Source organism: Globicephala melas, chromosome 17, assembly GCF_963455315.2.
Source record: "Globicephala melas chromosome 17, mGloMel1.2, whole genome shotgun sequence".
NCBI lineage: Eukaryota > Metazoa > Chordata > Mammalia > Artiodactyla > Delphinidae > Globicephala > Globicephala melas.
This window is the reverse complement of record NC_083330.1, coordinates 47,358,334-47,364,333: the sequence shown is the minus strand read 5'-3', so window position 1 is coordinate 47,364,333 and position 6,000 is coordinate 47,358,334. Positions and strand designations below refer to the sequence as shown.

General features: G+C 43.2%; 1 long non-coding RNA gene across 12 annotated transcripts in view; it reads left to right on the top strand.

Moving 5' to 3' along the window:
• The first annotated feature begins 2,652 nt into the window (after window positions 1-2,652).
• The window catches only part of LOC115856647 (uncharacterized), an 81,393-nt gene continuing 78,045 nt past the window's right edge, over window positions 2,653-6,000 (top strand). For 4 of the 12 annotated variants that reach the window (XR_009559620.1, XR_009559618.1, XR_009559626.1 and 1 more), the window contains exon 1: window positions 2,659-3,099. This is a non-coding gene — a long non-coding RNA (uncharacterized lncRNA). Of the gene's footprint in view, window positions 3,100-3,902; window positions 4,031-6,000 lie in introns of all 12 variants that reach the window. The other 8 variants (XR_009559623.1, XR_009559617.1, XR_009559616.1 and 5 more) reach the window with 6 other exon arrangements.

Below are 6,000 nucleotides of genomic sequence, written 5' to 3'. Positions count from 1 at the left end.
CCAAACAAATATCCACAAGGAAACCCACCAAAAGGTGAATTCATTCCAACAACTTTCGAGTAGGAGAAAAAAAACAAAGAAAGGGTTGGAAAGACAAGGCCCACTGGCTTTGACTAAATGCTTCACTTTGGCCTGGATGTTTTGTCCTCAGGCAAAGCCCGCAAACACCTCTGGCTGAATCTCTGCACTTCCTGGGTTCTGCAGCTATGTCCTACGAAAAGGAAATGGTTTCTCCGAAAACCCAATAACCCGCCTCCCGCTGTCCTGCCTGTAGGTATCAGGCAAGCACCTATTTAGGCAGGAAGGGAGACAGCAAGCAGAAATGAAGACGTTCCTCTTTAAGTGTATGAGGTCAGGTGTAGCTCCTAGAAAATCAAAATCAGGTCTTTGGAAGAAACCTCATTCCAGCACAGATGGTCTTGACTGACAAGCCCAGCCAGCCTTTAGAGTGAGAGTTGAGACAAAGCTAAAGTAACAGGACTTTCCAGCAAGGTAAGAGGTTGTATTTCAAGGGGAAAAGATGTTTTAAACCTGCATATTCATACTCAAATCCCTGGGCTCCCTTTGCCTTTCTTTTTTTCTTCTATTAGATTCATTTTTCTAAGGTCTACAGCAATTATCTTGAAAGGGAAATTTTAAAACACTGCACCTTGCTCATGGTCAGGTGGCAATGATTTTTTTTTTTTTTTTCTAAATTGGATCACCCATTTTGTATTTATTTATCCCTCTTGCCTCCACGTCTCTCTCTCCCCAGCTCTGGGACAGGCCCAGAGACATCACTCCCACGAGGAGCCATCTTTGAGTCAGCATCACTCTCTAGCTCCATCCCATTCTCATCCCTCTATGTCAGTGCTGGTGGGGAGATCTCAGGGCTGATACCCAAAGGCTGGAAGGCACAGGGTGCACTCACATGCCTGGGTTTGTATCCTGGCTCCCCGCTTAGAGCTGTTTGAGCTTGGGCAAGTTACTTAACGTCTCTGGGCTTCAGTTTCCTCATTGGTAAAATGAGGAATGAGAACTAGGGCAATTAAGACAAAGTGTGCTTCCAACAGTGCCCAGCATGTGAGAAGTACTGGGTGAGTGGCATCTATTATTAATAGCCATTATTAGCCATAGATTCATAATATAATCTCATAGATCTCTCTACTCACATCATCCCAAAGACTATCTGTGGTCATCTGGGATGATACCCTTTGGGCATAAGAGCTGGGCATTGCACACCACACCATGTGTACACACCACACAGTGTGTGCACACCACAGAGAGGGGTTTCCTGAGGCCCAGAGAGGCACCTTTGCTCAACCAAGTGAGGGCCAGGACTGGAGATCAGGTGGCCTCATCCTCGGGCTGAAAGTTACTAGTCAGCCTAAGATTTAAAAACTTTGGCAGAAGAAGAATCACTCTCGAGACTCAAATCACATGAAGCTGAGCCTGGGTACGTGTGTTGTGCTCAAATGAAGCAGCTTATGATGTGGGTATTCAATTGCTATAATCTGTTCTAAATTTAAGCATGCAAAACGTCAAGTTATCTCACTATTTTGCTTCAGTTAAAAAAAAAAAAGATTTAGATTTATGACTGGATGTTACAAGAACTGCTGCTTCATTTCAAATCCTGGCAGGTCCCTCCAAAGAAGCAATTGACTAAGAAGTCACTTCCTGAGCTGAAGGTCAGTGTGTTGGCCCTGGAATGAACATCGGTGCACCAGCGATAAGAGCCAAGTGCTCTCTCCTGCCATTTTCGGGTGAGGTTGGGGGGAGGCCTTGAGGCTCCAGCTGCTCCTGGCACCACCTATGCTCCCCATATGGCCCCCAGCCCCCTCCGCTGTGGCCCTCCCACAGAGTGCTGCCACAGAGCTCCACGGGGCATGTCTGTAAGACCTGGGATGCTGCATGCCCTTGCCCTCAGACCTTTGGCAAAAGTGTACCCATCTGAAAGGGCTCCCCTGGACTTAGTGCTGGGGCCTAAGGGACAGTGCCTGGCTTTGGGATCCCGAGTCACTTTTAAATGTCCTTTCAATGTCTGGGAATTCAAGAAGGTACCAGGGTAGGTTAAATATATTTCTCCTGGTTTATGTGTTCTTGGGTAACAACCTTTCAAAACATCCCTTTTCCTTATCAAATGTCTGATAAGAAAACTTCCAGATGGCTAAAAATCCCCTTTAAATAGACAAAGGAAATGGGACCTGGGAGCATTTTTTATTCACTTTCTAACCAGGTCTGGTTACCCCCTCTGTCTGGTATAGATAAGCAAACATTTACTTGTTTGTAACTTAGAGCCAGGAGGGCAGAAATCTGTTGTGTATCTGGTGCTTTCACAGCTCGAGTAAGAGTACTGTCGATCATAAATTGTCAACGGCTCCCCAACCCCAAGAGCTGCTCCAAAGACCACCTGATCTAAAGTCATCCCTGATCAGTTGCCATTTCATCTCCCCATCTTAATTCTCAGCACGACTCCCCCAAAGTTTTCTTGTTTGTTTGTTTATCTACGGTCTCCAGAGCACAAGAATGTAAACTCCTGACGTCAACCTTGACCACAGCTGTGTCCACGGAGCCCAGAACAGTGAGTTGTTCAACACTCAAGGCTCTTTACTGTGTTAACCCTTGTTATGCAGGAGAGGCCAGGAAACAAGTGGAGAACCAGAAGAGGAAGGAAAGACCCATGGGGTAGGGGAACATCTGGATATCCACCAAGTAAAGGAAGCTGTTTCCAGGAGAAATCCAAGGAAGGAAAAATCCAGAGCCTGATGACAACGTGGGGGTAGAAGAGGCTAGAAGGGCCGGCTTCCTTCCTTCTGCATTGCTGGACCTACAGGAATAAACAAGAGTTTCAAGCCTCAACGGAGCTTTTCAGTCACGCTTCTCCTTCAGCAAGCTGCCTGATGTTCACGTGATCCTCTTTCACATCCTCTGAGCCCATAAATAGTCTCAAAGCAGCTGCTGGAATCCCTCCTTCCGTCTGCTCCCATCGCCCCTCATCATAGCCACAGGGGCTGTGGCATCAAAGGTCACACTGGACAGTGTTGGGAGCGTAACCCTGTGGGTGGCCATGCCACCTACCTAAGCTGAGAAGATGGCTGCATGGACCTCACACACTGAGATGTAAGTCAAGGAAGAGCCCACAGAGTGGGGGAGGGAGTTAGGCCTGGGGACAGTGCTCAGGAGCATTGCCAGATGCAGCCAGGAGGGGCTTTGAGCAGTGGATTGGTCAGCTCAGGCTGCAGAACAAAATACCGTAGACTCGGTGGCTTAAACAACAGAAATTTATTTCTCAGCTCTGGAGGAAGGAAGTCCAAGGTCAGGTGCCAACAGGTTTGGCTTCTTCTGAGACCTCTGTCCTTGGCTCACAGATGGCCACCTTCTCACTGTGTCCTCACAAGGTCTTTCCTCTGTGCATCTCTCTGGTGTTTCTCTGTGTGTCCAAGTTTCCTTATTTTATAAGGACATCAGTCATATTGGATTATAGCCCATCCTACTGGCCTCATTTTAACTTAATCACCTCTCTAAAGGCTCTATCTCCAATCACATTCAGAAGTACTGAGGGTTAGGATTCAACATATGAATTTAGGGAGGACACAAATTAGCCCATAATAAGCAGTGTAGGAGCATGGAACCATGGGCACCACTGGCTTTGGAGGTTTGAAAGGGTGGGAGGTGGAAAAGAAAGAGGCAGTAGCAACTAGAACCAAGGGTGAAGTCCGGAGTTTAAAACCACCAGTTAGAATTGGGATTGTGTTACGGGTTGACTTGTTCCCCCTCCCTCCCCCAAATATCTTGAAATCCTATCCTCTAGAACCCCAGAATGTGGCCTTATTTGAACGTAGTGTCTTTACACAGGTAATCAAGTTAAAATGAGGTTATTAGGGTGGGTCCTAATCAAATGTGACCGATGTCCTTATAAAAAGGGGAAATTTGGACACAGAGAGACACACAGAGAAGGAAGATGACGTGAACATGGAGGACTAGAAGGAGCAATCTACGAGCCAAGGAATGCCAAAAATTGCCCGCAAACTACCAGAAGCCGTGTAGACAAGTAAGGATTCCCCTACAGTTTTCAAGGGGAGCATTGTTTTTTGACCTCATAATCTAGATATTATTTTTTTATAACATCATTGTAAGATTTTTCCAAATTCAGAATTTAAAAAAAATTTTACCTACCCTTCTTTCTTGTATCTCAGACCTATTGAGGATTCTTTTTTTTTTCCTCTCTTTCTCTTTCTGTCTCTCTTTATAGTATAGACTTTAGAATTTCAATTAGTAAGCGTTTGGAGATCAACGTCCTCAGTGTTTATCTGAAAATGTCTTTATTTTGCCTTTGTTCTTGAGAAGTAGTTCTGCTAAGTATTTCTGTCTAGCTTGACAACTATCTTATCTGAGCATACTGAAGATATTGTCTTACAATTTTCTGACTTCCATTGTTGCTGCTAAGTCAGCTGTCAGTCTAATTATCACTTGTTTGTGGTTATCTTTCCTTTCTCACTGGCTGTCTTAAAGATGTCATTGCCTCTGATTTCTGCAGTTTTGCTATGATGTGTCTAAGTACGTTCTTTTGTCTACCTTCCTCTTAGTTATTCTGCTTGGAAGTCATAGGGCTTCCTGACTGAAGATTTGTGTCTTTCATAGTATTTGGAAAATTTCTCTCTCTCTCTCTCTCTCTCTCTCTCTCTCTGGGAGAGGAGATATGCTAATCAACTTTTTATTTTAAAACAATTTTAGGTTTACAGAAGCACAAAGATAGTGTAAAGATAGAAGGTAGTACATATACCCCACACCCAATTTCCCCTATTATTAACATTTTACATTAGTAAGGGGCAGTCTCATTTGCTTTAAAATTCTGCTTCTTACCAGTTCTCTTTGTCCTCTTCTTCTATAACTCTCATTAGATGTATATTGGCATTTTTACTCTATCTTAAATGTTTGTTAACCATTCTTTCATATTTTCTATCTCTTTTGACACCTCTTCTTCCATGTAATTTATTTAGACCTATCTTCCAGTTCACCAATTCTCTCTTCAGCTGTGTCCAAACTGCTGTTTAACCCATTGATTAGTATTTTATATTTCATTTATGATAGTCTTTACTTCTATAAGTTCTACTTGGATATTTTTCAAATTTCATCTGAACATTATCACTTTGATACCTGCTGCTCCTTACTAGTGTCTTTAATTCCTACTTTGTTTCTTTAAACAGGTTGTATTCTATATTTTATAATCCCAGTATCTGAAGTCTTTGTAGTTCTGGTCTTTATTTTTTATTCTGACTCTTATTCATGAAATATTGTTTCATTTTCTCTTTTGTGATTTTTTTTGTAAATGCATATTTGTTGCAACTCTATCAGTGAAAATTAAGGCCTGGCTTGAGAGCATGACTAGTGTTTGCTTATGCCAAATGGGGGAACAACAGCCAAGAGTCACCTAAGTGACAGTTCTTGGGTTGGGAGAGGGGGTTACTTGTCTAAGGTCAAGACAGACAGTTGTCCCTGTTGTTTGTCTCTGAGTGCCATAATGGTTCCTGCGTTTCTAATTTCCCTTTCCTCTGTGGGTGTAACTCTTTCTAAAACCTATAAATACTTGTGGTGGCCTTTGATCTGCCTCCCCCCTTTGAATCCATCCCCCTGGGCACTAATATTCTAGACCAGTGGGCTGCACACAATGCCCCCAGGGTTTACTTGCTGCTGTATTGTGCTGACTTACCTTCCTGGATTCCTGCAGCTGTTCTGCACCAGGTCACCACCACAATGCTCTCTAAACCACACATAATGTGTATACTTTATATTACAAAACACACCCTAAAATATATAATCATGTACATATTTAAATAACATATATTATATATACATGTTTATGAATATAAACAACTGAGCAGTTATTATTATGCTGAAGAAGACATGGAAGGAGTAGGAAAGAAGGATGAGTTCATTCATACTAGGGCAGCAACAGCAAAATAAGACAGACAAGGATTTGCCCAATATATTTACACTCATGAAGTAGGAGCATGAGTGGGA